This window comes from Desmodus rotundus, chromosome 5, assembly GCF_022682495.2.
Source record: "Desmodus rotundus isolate HL8 chromosome 5, HLdesRot8A.1, whole genome shotgun sequence".
NCBI classification, from domain to species: domain Eukaryota; kingdom Metazoa; phylum Chordata; class Mammalia; order Chiroptera; family Phyllostomidae; genus Desmodus; species Desmodus rotundus.
The window spans coordinates 166,248,215-166,268,674 of NC_071391.1; the positions used below are offsets into that span (position 1 = coordinate 166,248,215).

Below are 20,460 nucleotides of genomic sequence, written 5' to 3' on the forward strand. Positions count from 1 at the left end.
TAATGGGTGTTGGAGTTCCGGCGGCAGGAAGACGTCTCCCACCACCTCCTTTTCTGTTCTGTAGACCAGAATGCAGCTGTGCAGTTCCTTGCTACGTTGATTCTAACACGTTTCCTTCATTTGTCTGGCGTGCCGGACACTTTGTAGCATTCTGCAGCCTTTAGGCACTTGTGACACGTTCTGCCCCGTCTTTCCTTTCGTGTCCTCCTCGCTTCAGGTGTCAGCACAGCCTTCTGCTCGGGCACCAGGACGCCTGTTTCCGGGACCCTGGGCTTACACCGTCTGCCTGCACAGAACTCTGCACGCGGTGCCCCCCGCGTCATCGTCACCCCTCCTTTCTAAAAAACCCTTTTCTTCTTCAGGACAGAGCCAGGGTGCCCTGAAAGGTCTCTCTGCCCTGGACGCTTGCCTCTCGTTCTGCGCAGGGCACCTCCTCCGACTGCATCGCTCCGCTGACTGGATGCCGTGTCCTGGGTCCCCTGAGGCTCTTCCCTTCCTCCGTCATCGGTGTCAGAGGGCCTGCTTCTCGTTCTGTCCCTGGTCTCTGAGGACAGTCACTTGCCACACCGAGGGCTATGGTGGCCTGGGCTTCCCCCCTAAATCTTCCCTTAGTGTGTTTGGGGTGGAAACGAACATTTACACTTGTGTGTAAAGGGCGAGGTGGCCAACAACTGGGAGTGAGCATGAGCGGGTTTCTCAGGGAAGTGCCCCCCACCCAGTGCACTCAGTGTGGGCGGCTTCGGGTCTGTCCTCCCACAGCGATGCCTCCCCACCTCCGCGTCGGGTCTGCTGTCCCTGCTCAGGTGTGGCCCTCTGCCCGCCCAGCCTGGCATTGCTGGGCCTCTGCCCCCACTTGCTTTCTCCCGGTGTCCACGCCACCTCCTGTAAGGGAGGGTGGCCACCGTCCATGGCTAGAGATAACCGGAAGTTTTGACGTGTGTGAATAAAGAGAGGTGGGCCCTTTCAGCTCTTCAGACCAGCCTTCCTTTTGACTAACGCAGGGTCGGCTGGTCTTCCTCATCTCCAGAGCGCCCTCGCCTCTGCTGTGTGACACAGCGGTCACTGGGTGGCACCGTCGCCTGCGCCACCCCTGTCAGTTGGAGGCAGGTCACCGCTCCTGGTGTGCTCGAGGGGGCACCCCAAAACGGTGTGCCCACTGGGGGCGCGTGTCTGAGCAGCGCCTGCGCCCCAGTGTGCCCTGTCCCTCACACGCACAGACACCGTCACCGCTGCCCCGACTCTGGCGCTCTCGCAGGCCTTTGTGAAACCGGACGTGCACCGGGCCCTCCTGGTCTCCAGTGACGTGCTCCTTGTCTCGTGCCCCCCACGGGGGCCGGTGCGTGGCCCCGGGCAGGTGTCGTCATGGGTCCCGTGCTCGTCACCAGTGTGAGCGCGTGGCCGCCACAGAGGTGTGCTGTGTTTGTGTCGCTGGCATGTCCGCAGCCGTTGTCGGGGCCCCTGCTCTGCTGCGGTCCCATTTCTGGGTGCCGGTGGTCTGCGTGGTACTTTGGACAGTGGTAGCACCTCCTTGTCGAGAGACCGAGGGCCGCCGAGCCGTGAGCCTCACAGCCCGTGCCGTGCCTGTGCGGAGCTGCCGAGGGCAGGAGCGGAGGGAGGTCAGCTGTGCAGGACCCCTCTGTGAGCTTCTGAGAGTGACCGCTCCGAGCGGAGCGTGTCTTCTCTCAGAGCCCTGGCCGTGTCCCCTCACAGGGTCCGGAAACACTATGGATCTTGTGGTGGGGGACAGAGAAAGGGTCCACGGGAAACGGGGCTCCACGCAGAGTCCAGAAACCAAGTCCACGTGAGTGCCCTGCTCTTAAGGAATTTGGAATTGTTCTTTGCTACAAACAGCAGTGTTTAAAGACCTGCTATCGCAACATGCAGAAGGGTGGGTGTGAGTGGCCCTGGCCGGTGTGGCCCGGTTGGACGTTGTCCCCTTCTCCGAAGGCCGTGGCTTCCATCCCCAGTGCATCCCCGGGTTGTGGGTTTGGTCCCCAGTCGGACACGTACTCTCCTCTGTCCCCCTTCCTCTCTCCGTAGAAGCAGTAAACATGTGCTTCGTGAGGCTTAAAAAGCCAGTACACGTTCGTGGAAGTGTGCGTTGCGGTAGAACTCTCACACACACACGCACACACCCTGGGCTGTCATGGTGGCCTGGTGAGTCCGTGTGGAAAACCGGGTTGACTCACAGCTTGCCATTAAAGCCGCACAGGAGGAAGCCTCACCGGGCCTGGGCCGGGACCGTGATGGAGGCCTGCGGCACCAAGTTCCTGTGCTCCTGCGCAGCCGCCCCTCCCAGAGCTCCGTGCTCCACACCACCCAGCAGATGTCTGCGGGTTTGCGGGAGGCTAAGGTCACTGAGAGCTCCTGACCCTCCGTCAGACCACACGCCCGTCTCCCCGCACTCGCCCCCTGCCCCGTGGAGAGCAGGCTGTCACCGATCGCCGATGCGGCTCTGCCACTGCCCTCGGTCAGAGCTCAGCTGTCAGCTCTGTGACTGTGCAAGGTGGTCCTTGGGGCAGGGCGGTGGGGGTGTGTGCACAGTGAGCTCTTTCGTGCGTGGGCGAGGGTGGAGAAAACAAGCCTCTGGCTTTTCTTCCTGGCAGTTTCACAAGGAAAGTGTGTCGCCATGGAAGCAGGAGGAGGGCCGGTGGGTGGGTGAGGCTGTCACCACGGCCCCTCCGCACAGTGACGGAGCGGGAGCTGTGGGTGTGTCGCCGGGGCGGTGACAGGTGGCGGGCCCCCTCTGAGACGGGCTGAGCACCCTGCAGGCAGAGGGGCCCTGCAGTGGTTGCCTCCGCACCCTGGAAGGCCCGCCTGTCACTCGGGAAGTTGCACAGGGCTGCATTTCTCGGAGATGACCGCCGCTGCAGTGCTGGACTCCCAGGGCCGCTCCCGCGCCATCCCACTGCAGGCCACGCTGCTGGAAGCCTGGGGCCGCCCTGTCCTGACTCTGCTCCCAGGCCCTCGGCGGTCCCGTGGCTTAGGAGCCTGAGGCAGAGGAGTACGAGTGGACTGTGTTTAAGCCCCAACTCTGCTGCCTGCATTTCCTTCCTTTCTGAACTGGGACGTGCCCGTTCCCGCCGCCGTGCCCTGTGCGTGCAAGCTGTGCGCCTGGGGTGCCCGTCATTGTACCACGTGTGTGTCATGCATGCCTGTTGTGTCTCACACATGCCTGCCTTCCCATCTGGTGACACACGTGTCTGCTGTGCCTGGCTGCCGTGTGTCATGCGTGCACATGTGTCCATTGTGTTGCCCGTGTGTGCCTGTGGTGCCTGTGTCTCATCTCTCACGTGCCATGCATGCTGTGCTTGTGTGTTGTGTGTGTGCTGGTGTGTGCTGTGTGTGTTGTGTGTGCTGGTGTGTGCTGTGTGTGCTGGTGTGTGCTGTGTGTGCTGTGTGCTATCTGTGGGGCAGGTGCACACGCCGTGCCTGGCTGTCTCCACGGCCCCCTCTGGGCAGCAGGGGGCACCAGGGTCCTCTTCGTCCCTCAGCACTCTGGTCCTCCCCACCGCCTGGTCCTCCCCACCGCCCGCCCCTCCTGGCCTCTGCTGGCCGTGCCCTGGCCTGAGGCTGTAGGGGAGCTTTCTGGCACTTTTCAGGCATTTCTCTAAATACTGTCAGCACACGAAGACCTTGCCCGAAAAGCATGTGGCAGAACAAGGCTCACTGCTGGCCTTTTGCTGAGGGGACTCGGGGCACGGGTGTGCCTGCCTCGGTGCTCTGGGTGCAGTCCCTTCACCCCACGCCCTGGGCTCCCGGGGGGTCTGCTGGGCTTCTGGCCTCCATGTGCCGGGGCCCCAGGCGGTGGCTGAACCATGGCTGCCTGGCCGGTCTGTGGACACGGCCCCTGTGAGGGTGGGGGTTGCCTCCGCTCCCCGGGGTCCAGACTGGCCCATCACTGCCCGTGAGGACACGGTTGTGACAGGAGCCAGTACCCCTGGGGCTTGTGTGATGTCTGCAAAACAGGGCCCGGGGCAATGTGTGGGGCTGGGGGAGACCCCCTCCTGAGAAGTCCGTAATGAGGGTGGCCAGGCTCATTCTGTCCCTTGGGGCCTGCTGCCATCCCCGGGAACCTGTCGGGGGCGTTCTGAGCCCTCCTGGCTTGAAGTGCCGCCTTTACGTGCTCTCAGACTTTGCGGGTCCCCATGGGGTGCGGTGCTGACCCGTGGTTCCTGAGACGCCCTGGAGCTCGCAGCCGGGTGCTCTGGAAGCGGGGTCAGGGGACCGCTGTTCCTCAGAGCCGCAGTTTCCCCTTTGTCTGTACGCCGAGGCAGAGGAAAAGTGCACGCGTGAGCTCCAGTGGCTACTCTGTGTAAGTGCGCCAAGGGAAGAAGTGGGTTTCCCGGGAAAAGAATTGTTTTAGGGCCTCTCTGGATGAAACCACAGCCCTGAGATAAAACGACTGGGATTCCTTTGGCGAGCAGAGGCAGGGGCGGCAGGGGCAGAATTAGCGTCCGTGGCTCCTGGCCCAGGGTCTGCTCGTGACGGCAGGAGCCCTTGGCTGCACACAAGTCCCGCTGCTCTGAGGCGCGCGGCAGCCTGTGCAGTCCAGGCCCCCTCCGTGTTTCCCGAGCACGCGTGAGGAGGTGCAGCGCTTTCTTTTTTCCAGGGCATGGGTGCTAGACGAGGAGGGTGTTGGATTTTCTCAGGATCCAGGTGCCAAGAAGTAGCACCTTGGAAAGAAAGGAGGTGGGCGATCCTGACAAGGGAACCTCCACTGCCCCTCTGCAGGCGTGTGTGCGAGGCAGTGCCGCTCAGACCCTTGCCCCCGTTTCCATTTTCCTCCCAGACCCGGCAAACAGGCTTGGAAATGAGGACGTTGTGTACTCCATTTTAGCACCTAAGCATCTGCGGGCTCTCATTTCTCTGCGACTAACAGCCAGCAGAGGGGGTGGACTCCTCACTGGAAGGGCTGCGCTGGGTGTCAGCCCAGGGGGGGAGTTCCACTGGAGACGGAAGCCCGGGCGGGGGCTGTGTGTGCAGTGCGTGCTTGTGTGGGGTGCTGTGGGGGTGCTGTGCGTGTGTGTGCGTGCTGTGCACAGAGTGCGCACGCACGCTGTGTGGGTCGCGTGTGTGTGTCTTCAACCATCCAGCCGTCGATGGGCGCGCAGGGTGTGTCCGTGTCCTGGCTGTGGGAAGAGACGCTGCAGTGGACGTGGGCGCGCAGGGTGTGTCCGTGTGCCCGTATCCTGGCTGTGGGAAGGAAGAGATGCTGCAGTGGACGTGGGCGCGCAGGGTGTGTCCGTGTGCCCGTGTCCTGGCTGTGGGAAGGAAGAGATGCTGCAGTGGACGTGGGCGCGCAGGGTGTGTCCGTGTGCCCGTGTCCTGGCTGTGGGAAGGAAGAGACGCTGCAGTGGACGTGGGCGCACAGGGTGTGTCCGTGTGCCCGTGTCCTGGCTGTGGGAAGAGACGCTGCAGTGGACGTGGGCGCGCAGGGTGTGTCCTGGCTGTGGGAAGAGACGCTGCAGTGGACGTGGGCGCACAGGGTGTGTCCGTGTGCCCGTGTCCTGGCTGTGGGAAGAGACGCTGCAGTGGACGTGGGCGCGCAGGGTGTGTCCTGGCTGTGGGAAGAGACGCTGCAGTGGACGTGGGCGCGCAGGGTGTGTCCGTGTGCCCGTATCCTGGCTGTGGGAAGGAAGAGATGCTGCAGTGGACGTGGGTGCGCAGGGTGTGTCCGTGTGCCTGTGTCCTGGCTGTGGGAAGGAAGAGATGCTGCAGTGGACGTGGGCGCGCAGGGTGTGTCCGTGTGCCCGTGTCCTGGCTGTGGGAAGGAAGAGACGCTGCAGTGGACGTGGGCGCACAGGGTGTGTCCGTGTGCCCGTGTCCTGGCTGTGGGAAGAGACGCTGCAGTGGACGTGGGCGCGCAGGGTGTGTCCTGGCTGTGGGAAGAGACGCTGCAGTGGACGTGGGCGCGCAGGGTGTGTCTGTGTGCCCGTGTCCTGGCTGTGGGAAGAGACGCTGCAGTGGACGTGGGCGTGCAGGAGTTGCCTCAGATCTTACGCACAGGCCTCCTTTATCTTTTCAGAAGCACGCTTGTATTTCATAGCGGACCTGAACGTTCTGCGGCGTGCGTGTGTCCCGAGCGTCCTGATCCCATTGGCATTTTTCCCGTAAGCGCAGAGTTCCACCGCGTCCTTGTCGACGTGCTACCCCAGGACTTCCTGCGTTTCTGAGCTGGGGTGTGGGGCACAAGCCCTCCCCTGAGTCTGCACCCCAGGCAGGGGGCCGAGGTGCGCCGTGTTACCGGAGCTGTGCTCTGACCAGCAGGTGGGGGACTCCGAGTGCTGTGGAGTCAGTCCCTGGAGCCCTGCCGTGGATACGAGGGCGGGGACAGGGGAGCTCTGGCAACAAGGGACGCCTGCCTGTTCTTAGACCAGCCTCCGGCAGAGGTTGCACAGGGCTCTGGAATGTAGGAAAGTTCTTAATTAGCTTTTTTTGATACACTTGTAACTACCCTCTCCGGATCCATCATTCCTCTGTCCTCATTGACTTTTTGCGGCACCTCCAAATTTAGTATCATCTGGAAATTTAATTAACGAGCTGTTTACTGTCCCTTCCAGATCACTAATGAAGATGTTAAATAAGACTTGGCCCCCAGAGCACCACACTGGACACCTCCTCACAGCTCTGTGTCCCGTCACTTACCCAGGCACTTTGTTGATGGCCCTTCCTCCAGGTTCCAGGCCACGAGGGGGTGCTCAGGCAGGGCCCAGCCTGGATTAATGCTTCCAGTAAGCCGGTAAAGGCACGCGCCGAAATCTTCCTGCGTCCCCAGACGTGCTGTCTGCTGCGCTCTTCCGCGGCCTGGTGGTTGGCACTGCCCTTGGCCCTCGCGGCCCCTGGGCCCAGGGGTTCTGTGCTGCAGACACGGAGAAGGGCGTCGCTGCCAGGCGTGGTGAGGCCCGGCCACCTCGAGGTGCTCCCTGCCCGTCTGTGCGGGGCCTTGACGGACGGCACAGACGGACATGAACGGCCTCCTGGTCCTGGAGACAGCGGGCTGTGGTGGGGGTGGGCAGGGCTGGTGGCCCTGAGCCCCTCTCCAGGGCCTGTGGATGCCACCCTCTCTGGTGTCCTCACGGGGCCCTCCTTCTGCATCTGGGCCCTCATCTCCTGCTCTTAAGAGGACCTCAGTCACCCACCCCAGTGACCTCCTCTTAATCTAGTCATCTCCTCAAAGGCACCGTCTCCAAGCACAGCCACGTCCTTGGGTGCCTTGGTTGCCGCGGCTGGGACTCTACCCTGTGGACTTTGGGGACGCAACTCAGCCCATAAGAACTGAGGCTTTTTTGATTTGCTCCCTTAGCCAGAGGGTGGGAGGGACTCTATCTGGGTTGGGTTGTGACCAAACGGCAGGTCATCCCGCCCCTTTCCTCCAGCACGTGCCTGGCTGTGGGGGGTGTGGCTGGGGAGTCTGACCCAGCTGCCTGCGGTCCATCTGCAAGGGCATTTTGAGGTGCTTACTGCTGAAGCCTTTCGTGGAGTGCAGCGTGGGAGGTGCGGTGGGGGCGTGGGGCCGGGGAGCCCCTGTGGTGGGGAGGTGGACTGGGGGCCTTGCCTGCAGAGCCGATGAGATGCAGGGGGAAGGGGTGCGAGGGCGGGACAAAGCCTGTGTGCTGGAATACCAGTTGCTTCCACCCTTGCTGGGCCAGGTGCTGCGGCTCCAGGAAGAAAACACCCGGTGCTGGTGGGGATGATGGGGCATGGAGCCAGCGCGGCACAGGGGCAGGTCCTGGGCCAGCAGCAGCAGAACAGCCGCCAGGCCCTGACCACAGTGGGCCGGGTCCTCACTCGCAGGGAGTGGAACTTGCTGGTCTGGCTGGGCAGGTCGAAGTGAGGCATCCTGAGCCCCAGAGCCAGGGGAGTGTTGGATCAGATCTGTTTTCAAAAGGTCGCTGAGGGACAGGGAGGGGCAGAGGAGAGACCACAGGCTCAGTGACTGGAGGCACACTTGGGGTGTGGGGCGGTGGGCCGGCTGCCTCCTTGCCGGCTGACGCCCAGCTGCTGCTTCTCTGCTGGTCCCTGTCATTCATGGCCTGCTGTGGCCCTGTGACTCACCAGGCACAGAGCCATGTGAGAGTCGCCTTTGAAAAGCTGCAAGTACTCCAGAAACGAGGAGGGCCTTCTCGGTAGGCCGGACGTAAAATTTCGGGAAGCCCCAAAGAGGGCCTTTAGAAACAAAAAATAATGAATGCAAAGGCAAGGTGGAGAATAAAGGTAAAAATGGCAAGTGGTTCCTAGGTTAGGATTGCAGAAGTCTTCCGTATAATTGGCAACTTGCTTAGCTCATCCCAGGACCCCGCGACCCCGCGACCCCAGGGAGGGAGGGCGAATGGGGCGGAGGAAGGTGAGGTGTCAGGAAGACTGTAGATCCCGCTGCGCAGGGTCCTTGGGAAGTGAGAACAATGAGGGGCTGCGGAGTGAAATACCGCCCACACTCCGCCCTGCGCTCCGACTCCTCCAGCTCACACTGCTGTGCCGCCAGTGAGAGAGCAGTGTGGGCTGGTTGCCGACCGCTGCGGCTGTGTGGGGGCAGCTCTGTGGCCTGCTGATGATGTCCCCAGGGTGAGGGTGGGGGTCAGAGGCCTCCCTCCCCCCACCCCACCCCCTACAGGGAGCCCATTTTGTCCTTCCTTCTCTGCCCAGGCCCCTGCTCGGCCTCCCACCTCAACAATTACAATTCAGCTCCCACAGTGACTCCCGGAAACAGCTGTGCTTCGCTGTGGCTGTGCGGAGCCCAGAGCACTGGGCCCTGTCCTGGCCCTGGCATCCCCAGCTCTGTGGCCCTGGGCCGTCACTAGGCCTCAGCTGTGTCTGAGCGTCGGGGGGTCATTTGGGGACTGTGACAACCATCACTGCCCTGACATGGGAATGCCGGCACCGCGTCCTCCGTTCACCCTCGCCCCTGCCGCACCACGCCATCGACCAGGCCCCAGGCACACCCATGCATCCCTGCTGCTTCGCAGGCCGACCTCTCCGTCTTATTCCTCCAAACCTCTGCCTCTAGCATCTGCCTCTTCCCGCCCCTCCAGCGAGCTCCGTGTGTGGGGTGTGGACCACTTGTCTCTGTTACTGAGGGCTGGTCCCCATTGTTGCTGGGTCCCTGTTGGGTGGATGGGCGATACTGTCCTGACCTCCTCACCGATTCACGGTGGAGCTCAGATGGGCACGTGCATCAGAAGGAGGGTCACTTGAGAAAGTCCTGGCTACCCTGTTAAACCTGGATTTCAGATACACGAGGAATAACTTTTAGTGTGAGGGTGTCCTGTGCAAAGTATTTTTACTTTTCGATCTGGTAGCCCGGTCGGAGGGCACGCCCCAGCATAAGGCTTCAGCGCATCCCACCGTCGGGTGAGCTGCCCGTGTGGTCCACTCCTGCTGACTGACAGAGGCGGGGGAGCCGCCACCAGCACCAGGCACTTCCTCCGGCCTGGGCACCAGGAGGAGCTGAATGACCGAGGGAGCTCTTTGCCCCTGCTGTGTTCCCAGGGCTGAGGGGCAGCGGGGTCCTGGTTCCTCTCCAGTCACCCAGATAGCACCTCCAGGCTGGCCCTCCAGGCTGGGCTGCTGCATCTCTCATCCGCACCTTTAGTTGGCGCCGTTTACTGCCTGTCTCTCTGACGTGGACTCGGTGGTCAGCTTGCCCAGTTGCCCTGCCCTGGGGTAGCCTGATGGCAGTGTCGAGCCTCTGCTGTGTCTCCAGTGACTGAGAGGGGCTGGGGGGGGAGGGGGCGTGTCCTGTTCACACCAGCGACACATATCTTCCCTTTGGCAGGGCGACGCTGGCACTCCCCTTGGAAGGGCTCTGAGAGGCCCCCATGTCTGGGTCTCACTTCAGTTTTGTCTGACGTGACAATGTTTTGTGAAGGCGGTCACGTCGCAGCACTGTCCCCCGGGACCTGCTATGGGCGAGGGTCACTCTGCAGGGGGCAGTGCCTGCGTGCGTGCCGGTGTTTCGAGCGGACGCAGAGCTGTGCCCAAGCACCTGCATATTTTTTAAAATACACCTGTTTTGGTATACCCAAGGATGAAGGTCCAGGTGAAGGAACTGCCTTCACTCACCTGGGATGAGGCTCTGGAATGATTCCGACCGCCTCCGACCCGGGACTTAAGGAGGGTGCATATTGCTGGGTCTGAACACACAGGCCAAACCGACCCACGGAACCCCACACCTTTCTGGTGACGCCGCAGTCCCGGTGGGACCAGGTGAGCAGGGGGTCCCCTGCTGCTCAGGGCTTCGGTAGAGCGTGCTCGCCAGGAGTTACCCTGGAATACTCCGAAGGAAGCGACCCCATGTCCCTCGTCCAACCCGCCTGGAGCCTGCCCGCCTGGAGCCCGCCGTCAGTGGGCCCCTGGTGGGTCGGCTGTCACTTAATCCCCAGTAGCGAGTCCCTTCGGCCAGGAGAAGGGGGACAGGAAGGGAACGTGGGAGGCGGTGGGCACCCTCCACACTCCAGGGCCATCTCATGCTCTCGGCCCCTGCGGCTCAGCTGGACCCCCCAGCCCTCCGTTCCGTCTACCAGCAGCCCCCTAGGGCCCCGTGCTTCCCGCACAGTCCTGGCCGGCGGGGATGTGAAGGTGGGTCAGGTGTGGGCTTGGCCTTCAAAGGGCGACTGTCAGTAGAGGAGGTGCACCCACCGGTGACCAGAGTGAGGGGGACAGTGAGGGCTGAGTCCAGTGGGAGTCCGAGGAGGGGGGCCCTTTCCAGGGTGTCCTGAGTGCTCTGGCCTCTGTCAGGGCCCGAGTCTTGTTCTGGGGGCCCCGCCTCGAGGCCTGAGCAGCGCCCGGGGCACTTCTGCAGGTGTGCAGGCCCAAGGCTGTGGGGACTGGTTCTCGAGTGGCGCGCTCTGCCCCGCAACATGAGGCCGTGTGGGCTGCAGGCTGTGCTTGTCTTGTCCCGCTGCCTGCCGTGGTGTCGGCTTGAGTGAGCGTCGGGCTCTCCCACCCCGAGATCTTCTGGTCCTCTCACCTGTAAGCTGGGGGTGGAGCCTCGGGTTTAGGGGGCATTACAGAGATGCACTGAGTGGTAGGAGTTAGCGTGGGGAGGGGCTTGGGAACCGGGCGGAACAACAGAGGGCATTGTGGAGGGGGTTACTGAAGGCCCCGTGACTGGGTCTGGAAATGGACCTCGGCTCCCTAGCAGCATGGCCTGAGGAAGGGTTTTCTCCCCCCAGGGAAATCTGCTGTGTGCCCCAGCCACCCGAACACGCGTAAACTTTGCCTCCTTTGCTCAGGACGTGGTTGCTGGGATGGTGGGTAAGAGGTCCGCCCCCCTGCCTGCTGGTCAGAGCGCAGCTGGGATGTGACCCTCCACTACCACAGAGCTGACGGGAGGGGACTGAGTGGCCTCGGGCCCTTTTGTGGAGGGTGCTGGACAAGCTGGGGGAGGGGCCGGCTCCGAGAGAACTTGGGAGGCCATGAGACTGTCTCCAGAGTCAGTCGTCTGTCACACAAGACAGAGGTGACATGGACGCCCCTGAGAAGCCGGTCTCAGTCCCTGCCCAGGGGTGTCCCGCAGACACGGTGCTGCAGGGGCTTCCGGAGTCGAGGGCGACTGGACTCTGTGCCTGTCTGTTCCCGCCCAGCCCTGGGTTTCTGCAGATGCCACATGGTGCCTGCTTGTGCATTTGGCATGTGGTGGTGTGCACTCGGGTGGGAGGGGTCTTGTCCGGCCAGGCCTCGCCACCGCCTCCAAAGCTGAACGAGACGAGAGGAAGACAGTGTCGTGTGAGCAAAACCAGGTCCCCAACCCCATGGGGTTTGATCGTAGTTCGCCGCTCCCCCAAACCACATCGCTTGTAGTCACTTTCTGAAAACCCTTTTTTAAGTGTGCAAGCAATTCCCAGCACCCCAGGGCTGTTGAGCGTGTGTTGGGTGGGCCCATTCAATACCCCATGCCTTCGGCACTGCCTGTCAGAGTCGCCAAGCTGCTTCCCTGTGAACCTGACCACACGGTGAAGCATGTAGGGGTCTGGGGTTTCTGCGTGAGTTTCCATTTGATGTGGAAAGAGAGTCAACAGAGAACCTTGCTTCGTCCAGCGGTCACGGCAGACACGGGCCAGGCTTCGTGCATGTTGTCACGGAAGACACGGGTCAGGGCCTGCGCTCGGATGGAAGGGCTCCAGGATGAGACCCTGCGGATGCCCTAGCCTGGTCTGTGCTGCAGGGCCCAGGTCATCCCCCCAAGAATGAGTCAGCTGTGTGCAGGGAGGGGTCGCTCCTGAAAGACGCAGAATTAGTCGTCAGGGTGTTTCGGGAAATCCTCTCTTATTTTTCGAAAATCAGGTTAACTTGGGAGTGTGCGGTACAAGGCCAAGGAGAATAAGATCCTGGGCTCTTCTCTGGTCTCTCCGACAGGCAAGCGTGTAAGGCGGAGACACCTCTGCTGCTACAGGCCCTTTGACCCGCACAGATGGCGGCCTGGTGGCAGCTGCGAGCTGCTTCCCAGGCCTTGGAGCGTGTTCCATGTGGTGTTTCCGAGCACCTTCTGGGTGTGGGCTCGTTGTGCACCCCGCTGTGCAGGCGACGGGACCCGGGCTCAGAGGGATGCGTCTGCTCAGGGTCTCGCAGGTCTTGTGCCCGAATCAAGTTTCCAAACAAATCTGCTGTTCTCCTACTGGCGATTATGCCCCCTAATGTATGGAAAACTAGGCTGATTTGTGTATTTGAAAAAATCAGATGCTTTGGGGGAAAAGAATCATAAAAAATTTAATAGTGTACCAAGATTTAAGAGATAAAAATGTTTTTTTAGGCATTTGTATACCTATGAGACATTTCAAACCCAAGTAGAAGTGTGCCCTGTGGATTTTTTATGTGTTCTATGTGATATAATACAAGCCTACTCTGAAGTTCCGATTAACTTATTATTTTTGAATTATCAAAACTGTGAAAAGCCTTTGAGGATACACTGGTGTTTCTCTTCTTTCCAACAAGAACTTTAACAAGGGAAGGTTCTTACAGTGTCCTAATTATTCTTTGGAAGCCACATGCGTCCTTCAGGTTGTAGGGACGCACACAGAACAGACACCTGTTTGCTGTCGTCAATCTTCAGGGACCCTTCAAGGCGCTCTGACCTTGGCTCTGGGCTAGGGACGTGCCTCTGACGTCTCAGTGACTCGTCGTGCGCGCTGGCACAGTGGTGCCTGCCGGCTGCCAGCTACCCTCCGTGAGCTCGATGACTCGGGGAGGGTGGTTGCTGGGTCCTCTTGTCTACAGGGACGCTGGGCTAAGGACAGGGTTTCCCAGTTGGAAGAATCACAGGGAGCCTCCCGACCTCCTGGTGCCGCTGTCACAGGGACCTGCAGCCACACCCTTGGGGTCCGGGCCAGACCTTCCCAGGGACGCAGACAGACTGAAGATTTTACCCCACTTCCGGACCTCTGCGGGCGCGCTCCCGCTGTCCGCAGCAGCGTCCCCTCCTGTTGACTGGACAGGAGCGGAGGGAGCTGAGAGCCCACATGTCCCCTCCTCCTCGCTGTTGGGGGCGTGGCCTTGGGAGGTCTGTCTGTTGTGCAGACCCTGCCCCGCAGAAGCCCCGCCCCACCGAAGCCCCTCCCCACAGAAGCCCCGCCTGGCCCCTTTAGCCAGGTGCTCTGGATTTTGGGAGGTTGGGGTCGTTGGTAGACAGTATATAGTTGGGTTGTATGTTTGTAAATTCATTCTGCCAATCATTGCTTTTTAATTGACGTATTTAGATGATTTACACCTAAATCGTTCATATGTAGGGCTGAACTATGTCATTTTATTATTCGTTTTCTGTTCGTTCTCTTTGTTCCTCATTGCTCTGTTTCTCCTTTCTGGCTTTCTTGCGGATTACTTGAACAGTCTGTAAAATTCCATTTTGGTTTATTTACAGTGTTTTCGAATACATTCTTTGTATACTTTTATTAATGTTCATTCTAGATGAACGAATGTATACATACATACATAGCACACACAACATACATACCTGAGTTCTGAAGTCTACTCTGAGAGGAGTGTAGGAACCATTCTTCCGTTTGGGGACCTTTGTCCTCCCTTCTTTTAAAACAAAAATATCTTAAACTGTTTTTCTATGTACGTGACCACCAGATATCAGAGGGAGGCGTGTGCATTTTTTCCTGAAACAACAGAAACGGTCTTCCCACGGCTCTGGAGGCTAGGCTGGTTTCTCCTGAGACTCCTCTCCCGGCCCGCGGCCGGCTGTCTTCCCTCTGTGAGTGGGTTACATTTTTTTCGTCATCCATCAAATGTGACTCGGACTCACGAGGAGACAGATGGTCCCTCATGCTCTGATTGCTGCCTGTCCTGGGCTCTGACCCCCCTCCTGTGGTCGCTCTCCGTGTGTCTGGGAAGCTGCCCCTGCTGTTCTGTAAGGGTGGGCCTTCCAGTGGCAGATTCTCTTCGTTTTGTTCTCGAGAACGTCTTTATTTTCCCCTCATCCCTGCAGGGTGTTGTGCTAGACACAGCGTTCCCAGTCGGCAGCCCCTGTGTCTCGCTGTCCGCACAGGCGTGTGCGGCTCCCTGGTTCCAGGCAGGGGGCCGCAGTGAGTGGCGCCTCCTCTTTCCTGCCTTCGGCAGTGGCTCTTTGTCTGCAGGCTTCACTGCTGGGGTCACAGTGGGTCTCGGGGTGGGTTTCTTTGGGGTCATCCTGTGGGATGTTCTCGGCTCCTCCACCTGCGGGCCGTGCCTCTCACCGGCCCTGGGAGGCCTCCGGCCGGGGTTTTCTCAGACACCACCCGGCCGCACCCTGCTGTCCCGAGGTGTCAGGGGCCGTCATCCCAAGGGTCCCCAAGACTGTCCCTTTCATCTTTCAGCGGATTTTCTCTCTGGTGTTCAGACTGGGTGTTTTCCTATTCCATCTTCAAATTCGTTGATTCTCTCTTCTGTCACATTCGTTCTGATGTTGGAACCTATTCATTGAGTTTTTCCTTTGGGTTATTGTATTATCCAGTTATATGATTTTCATTTGGTTCTTTTTATGTCTCCTGTCTCTTTGGTGAGATATTTCTGTTTTCTTCTTCTTCTCTTGTGGCACATGTATTTTAAGTTGCTCGCTGAAGCGTTTCTGGGCCGGCGGCCCCAGGACGGTCAGAGTGCGCCAGCGCGGTTCATCTTGGCGTCAGCGTGGGTTGTCTTTCCCCACACAAACTGCGGTTTTCCTGGCCCTTGGGGAACCCCGGGGTCGTTTTGGCCGGCCCTTGCCTGTTTGGGGGCAGTGAGTAGGTCCGGTGTGCTCCCGTGGGCTGCTGGCTGTTGCGGTCCGCCCCACTACCTCGGTGCTTCCAGAGCTCATCCTGTCGCTGTGGGGCTGCCCGTGGTGGGGCGTTCTCTCCCGGGGGCTCTCGGGGCGATGTGGGGATGCCCGGGACCGCCCCTGCCTGTTCCAGGGTTGTGCATTTGGGCGGGGCCCTGGCCTCCACGGGGCATGGGGGGGCCTCTCCGTGGGCCGCCCGCCCTCTGCTGCGGGGCGGGGCCAGTGACTGCTGGGCGCTGCTGGGGACTGGGAGTGGCACCCGGAGCTTCCGCAGCCGCCGGGCCTTCAGTTCAGAGTTTCCCTTTTCTGCGATCGAGAGATGAGGAAGGGGCTGCCGTACCCTCACTAAGTCCTGAATGTCAGTGTGGGGAACAGAGAGGCTTTTTTTTTAAGTTAATATAGGAATGCAATTTTATTTTATTTTGTTTTTTCAATCATAAATAAACATTTATTTAACTTTCTCTATTGTTGTTCAAGTACAGTTCTCTGCCTTTTCCCCCCACCCCTCCCCACTACCCCAGCCGTCCCCACCTCCCTCCCGTTTCCCTGCCCCCCCCCCATTATTGTCCATGTGTCCTTCTGACTTCCCAACTAAAGGAATCTCAAAAGGAAAACCAAGCTTTTATCACCAAAATGAATACAAGAGGTCCCTGGACGGTAGCAGCAGTGGAGCAAGCTGAGGGCTAGGTGCTGTGCTCTGCGTAAAGCCCTAGCTGGGGGCTGGGGAGGACCGAATGCGGCGCCCACACGAACCTGGACGGGGCTGTGCTCTCGGACATCCGAGGGCAGCAAGGGCCTCGGGCTGTGGCTGCCCTGCTGACTGGGGGCTGAGGACCCCCTCCCTGAAGCCGGATCCGTGTGAGTTTGAACTGCTCGCCCTGCCCCACTCCCGGTCCCGCAGTGAGTGCGGAGTGACACCATCTGGAAAAGGCCTGCCGTGCCCAGGCGGCTGCACAGAGACTCCGGATGCAGTCGGGACGGACGGTGTGGGGTCCCGGTCGTGCGGGCGGCCTGATGAGGTGACATGTGCGGGAGAATCGTCCTCAGGAGGACACAGAGCGGGGGTGGGATGGGGGAGGCCGGAGCGCCCCTGTCATCGCCCCCGCAGGAAGGACATTCCTGGGAGTGCATGTGACAGGCACCAAGGAGCCAGTCTGGAGGGACTGCGGCTGGAGTTCTGGGCGCTGTCGGTCTGCTTGCTGGGAAGACGGGGCTGTGAAGGTGGGAGAGTTTACCCAGAGGGTGGGGAGAGAAGACCAGTGGGGCACCCCTCAGTCTGTGGTCTCCCCTCCCCTCCCCGAGGGCAACTGGGGGCAGCTGAGCCCGGACGGCCCCGTGACTGTGTGCAGGGCTGGGTTGCAGGTGGGGCGGGGACAGGCGACCCCAAGAACTGCTGGGCAGCTGTGGCCCTGTCCTGTGGCTCACCCCGGTGCAGTCTGCCCAGACCTCGCCTGGTTGCCCAGCGGGCGCTCTCCTGCCTGAGCCACTTGTGGGCGCTGTGACGGTGTGGGACGGGAGTCTCACTGTGCCTTCAGTGCCACCTGCCCTGGGGCCCCGGGGCCCCTCAGAGAGTGGGGTTGATGTCCGTACCTGTGCACCTGGGGGCAGCACACGCTTACTTTCGTCAGAGCCGGAGGGGACCAGCACCGGGAGGAGGGCAGCCCGCCAAGTCTGCATTGTAGGCCACGGGACTGCTTCTGCAAAGCGCTTCGCGTGATAACTCATCCCCGTTATTCAACCCAGCGTCATTACATACGGCTTTATAAAATCTTGCATTTAAAAACCAGTGGTAACTATGTTGATGTTATTCTTGTCTGGTATTTGTGAGAACCACGTTTCTGTCCCCACCAAGGTCAGGCTGCTGTGAAACCCAGGAGCTGGGGTCCATCACGGGACCAAACGGGGCACTTGGCCAGCAGAGGGCGCAGCTTGCCCGGGGTTCTGAGGCCACACACCCACCACTCCTCTCCCACCTTCTCTCTGTGCCTGGGGGACACTCGGAAGTCAGGTCAGGGGCATCCCATGTACCCTTTGTGGCTGCTTGTCGTCTTTTCAATAGCCTTCCTATATTTGGGGGAAATCCCTAGGTTGTTAGTCCCATCTTCCATTAGGGAAATCAGAAATCAAGTTTCCTAGGGAGCGGGGAGGGGATAGTGGGGACAGGAGTTTTCAGGAACTACTATAAAGGACACATGGACAAAATCAAGGGGGAGGGTGGAGGTGGGGGAGGGAGGTGGGTTTGGCTGGGGTGGGGTGGAGGGATGGGGAGAAAATGCAGACAACTGTAATTGAATAACAATAAAATTAAAAAAAAAAAAATCAAGTTTCCAATTTCCCTGGGGACCAGCGTGTAACCTAGGCTCTGCAGTCTGAGCTGGCCCCGTGAGGGGGCAGTGGGGGCTCCACTGTTGGCGGAGTGGGTGCGTCACAGCCATCAGCATTGGGGAGAGTGGTCGTGGAGGCAGAGCGTGTCACCCCCAGGCGGGGGTGAGTTCCTGGCACCCAGTGGCCCAGGTGTAGCGGTAGCTGCTGGGAGGTGGCCTCAGCTGAGGACCACAGGTGCCCAGGGGCTGGCCCCGCGTGTGGTCCCCAACAGTGCTTCAGACACCGAGCCAGGGTGTCTGGCACGACTGCCCCGCCTGAGTCCTGGAACCGTCCCTTACTCAGCGGGCGGCTTTGTGGGTGGCAGCTGAGGCGCGGTGAATATGCATGCGCTCTAGTGGGTGCAGACGCCCCGGGGGCGGGGTCTGGATGTGCAGTAGTAGTGAGGGGACAGCAGGCCATGCTGACCGCGTGTCTGTGAGCTGGGGCTGCACCGTGCACCATGAACCCTGGTGTCCATCTCAGTATAATCCAGCTCTGTGGAGGAAGAAGCCAAGGCACAGTGAGCTCACCTCCCTGCCATGGCCCCAGGCACGCCCTTCCTGCTGACTCAGGGCCTGGCAGCGGCTCTTCCCTGCCCCCCTCCCACAGTGCTGGTCCCCAGCCCACGGTGCGCCAGTCATCAGGCTGGCATCTGGAGGCCGACCTGACATTTCTGAAGCTCACAAGTGGATGGGGAAGACGGACACTCAATCTGCCCCACCCAGATGCCACTGCACCGTGGCAGGTGATCTGAGGGGCGGAAGGTCCATCCACCAGGGCCCTGGGACCAGCTCCGAGCCCCCCTGACAGCAGCCTCTTTGGCAAAGCTGGCCCTTTACCAGTGCACCTGGCTGCTGCCCCTGCTCTGCGGTGAGTGCTTTGCCCCTTTGCAGGCCTCGCCTGGGGTCAGCGTCCTCACGCCGGTCAGTGCAGTGAGAACACATTTACAGAGGGAAATGTCGGGACAAGGGCAGAACACCTGAGTTCAGGGAGGAGGGGCGAGGGGCCCGACCAAGCCTGGGGCCCCTGACTATGAGGAGCGGGCCATTCACTCTCTTGGTGGACTATAGTTTAGCATTTACCACACGTGTGTGAAGAGCTCATTTTCATGAGTGACTTGAAAGGAGATTCTAGAAATAGTCAAGGAAGAAATTCCCAAGTGTTAGTTTTCATTTTTTTCTCTACCTTTAAAGCCCATTTCCATCTGACTCAGGAGGCCGCCCGAGCGGGGGCGGGGGGCTCTCCAGGAGGCCCAGAGTGCCTGGCCGAGGGCCCCTTGGGACTCAGAGCCAACTGACCTCAGGGAAATCAGCCTCTCTGTCGTGTGCCAAGAGCGTTCCAACGGCTGGGTCCCTCCCGTTACTGTGGGGCCCCTACGCAGGGCTGTGTCGGTCCCCTTCCACCCCGCAGGCTTCCCAGCAGCCTGTGCACACTCCGGAGCCCTGTGGGAGAGGCCTGTCAGTCCCACTGGGTCTCACCTGGCGGTCCCTCCGGCCTCTAAGCTCGGGGGTCTGTGAAGTCCCCCTTGGCCTGTGCCCCGTCTCCTGGCTCTTCACCCACAATTCAGCGTGAGAGGTTCGGATGTGTGTTCCTAAATGTGGTTTTATTCCCTCGTGTTTCTACTGAGGGCACCTGACACCCCCAACGCCCAAGACACTTCAAATGGTGAACCGAGTACTCGGAAGTTGCAGAGGCTGTCACTCGTCCCTCGCCACTGGTGACTTCGTTTTTATCCGAGTGTCTGATTTCATCACTCTGAGCTTACGTGTGGTCAATCTTTGAGTGGAAAGACAGAGTATGGTGTGATAAAACCAGAGATACTTGCTCTGTTTTTAAGCTAACGCCGTTTGGCTAGGTTTGCGCGAGTGAGGGCACTGGCCACAGGGGCCCTGGGTCATTGCAGCTGCTATGATTAGCCCGGCCCTGCTGGAAGGAGAAGCACCTTCCTGACCCGGCAGCCTGGGTCGCAGAGTCCGCGAGGGTCCGCGGCCGTCCCCGGGCCAGCATGTGGGAAGGTCCTAAGTAATGCCGGGATGACTTTGGAAGCCAGAAGTGTCTTCAGGTGAATTTTCTCTGCCGTGAGACAGGGAGGGGCCTGACAGAGGGGTCCAGTAGACGCAGTCTGGAGTTAGCCAGACTTCGGGTTCTGTCCCACACACCCAGCTGTCCACAAAACCCTAACACCTAGTCCCTGCCTGTGATTTTCAACCCTTTTCCTTTTAAAGCCACGGAACCCATTTTTCACGTACTACAAGGAACCCCAGTGTACAGAATGGCTCAGACCAGAGCAGCAGATCTGGCCCAGGAGTGGGCTAGGCGAAGCCGCAGCAGGAAGCCCCTCTGCTGAGAGCGTGGGTTGGGGTGAGGGGCGTGCACTGCAAACAGGAAGTTTTCTGGAGGGCTCCAGCCGAGATATCAGTCTGTCAACTTTGAAATGGCAGGCAGTTCAGCGATGCCCACTGCTCTGCCCCACACCGTTGGAAGGGCCCGGCGCATGTCGGTACTGAAAAACATTGCTGTAGTGAATGAGCAAATGAGGCGTGTGCCCTGGGGCCACTTGAAAACGAAACAAAAGCCTTTCGTGGTCTAGGGCAACAGCACACCACAGCCAATCAGCTGAATTGGCCACTGCCTGGTTGTGCCGATAAAGCTTTATTGGCACACGGCCACACTCACGTAGCGTCGCGGCTGCTTTCATGCACAAGGAGAGTGAACCATTGCGCGGAGTCCCGAGTGTGCGCTGGGTGGTCATGCAGGGAGAGCTTGCGTCCCGGGACTGGAGTGTGGGAGACTCTGCGGGCTCCCCTGTGCGCGGCTGGGCTGGAGGTCGACTCCAGTCACTCGCTGGTGAGGAGCCCAGA

The 20,460-nt window shown here is 60.2% G+C and overlaps 2 protein-coding genes across 5 annotated transcripts in view; one reads left to right on the top strand and one right to left on the bottom strand.

The window, feature by feature from the left end:
* Window positions 1–20,460, bottom strand: part of RPS7 (ribosomal protein S7) — a 175,095-nt gene that overhangs the window by 73,670 nt on the left and 80,965 nt on the right. The gene's annotated exons all lie outside the window — the stretch shown is intronic.
* The window catches only part of EIPR1 (EARP complex and GARP complex interacting protein 1), a 65,288-nt gene that overhangs the window by 14,106 nt on the left and 30,722 nt on the right, over window positions 1–20,460 (top strand). The window lies entirely within an intron of this gene.